We start from the raw sequence: 919 nt of genomic DNA on the forward strand, positions 1-919 counted from the left end.
GTACCTATATGTACGGCGTACTTACGTACGTTAGATACCAGAAGGAGGAGTACTGTCGATAGACTCCTCGATCTCGTTAGGAGTGAATCTCCGAATGTAAATGGCTGTTCGTTCATTTGCTCGAACAGATTGCCTCTGATAAGCGTACCAACTCACAACCGTCGTCATATCTTGCAAAGCTTTGATAAGGATCTTTCACCACAGCGTGCAGTTTAGTACAATGCAAACTTAATTAAATGGAACCTTGCTGTCGTCATCGTCTTCGTCGTCCTCGTTAACGTTGTCGTGGTCGTCGTCGTCGTCGTCGTCGTCGCTGTCGTAATCGTAGCCCTCCTCGTCGTCATTGTCATTCTTGTTTCAGGTAACGGTAAGCAGTAGACTTCGATAGAAAAGCACAGAGCGATACGATACTCAAGAACAGAGGAAACAATGGCAGGAATACCTGATCTAGATGTGTTTCCCCGTCATTGATATCGAGCGTCGCTGTGAAAGAGGTTTCACCTGAATTTATATCTGAGACGGATGCTGACTGTCTAGATGTTAGAAACGGCGACGCTTCTCGAGCATGCAAAGTGCATTGAACGCGACAGCGTCGAATTCGAGATCCAGTTTCCCAAAGCCGCGCGATCCTCCCCACGTAATGTAACGCGTCCCGTTTCCGCCGGCATTCAACGACGTCATCGAAACTCGTGAGAGTCATTAAGAGATCGCATACGAATTCTCCGATTTCACAAACTTAATCGAGTTGGTTGTTTACGACGCTGATGATCCACGCATCCAGCGTCTGTTCGATGAAGCTCCATCAGAAGATACATTTAACAGATGTTTCTCGATGACGTTAATGCGCGTATTTGTATAAACGCATATCATAATTGTAAAAATATTGCGTTTATAAATGCGGATATGCACGAGCTGATTA

The sequence above is a fragment of the Trachymyrmex septentrionalis genome, unplaced genomic scaffold (assembly GCF_001594115.1).
Source record: "Trachymyrmex septentrionalis isolate Tsep2-gDNA-1 unplaced genomic scaffold, Tsep1.0 scaffold392, whole genome shotgun sequence".
Taxonomy (NCBI): Eukaryota; Metazoa; Arthropoda; class Insecta; order Hymenoptera; family Formicidae; genus Trachymyrmex; species Trachymyrmex septentrionalis.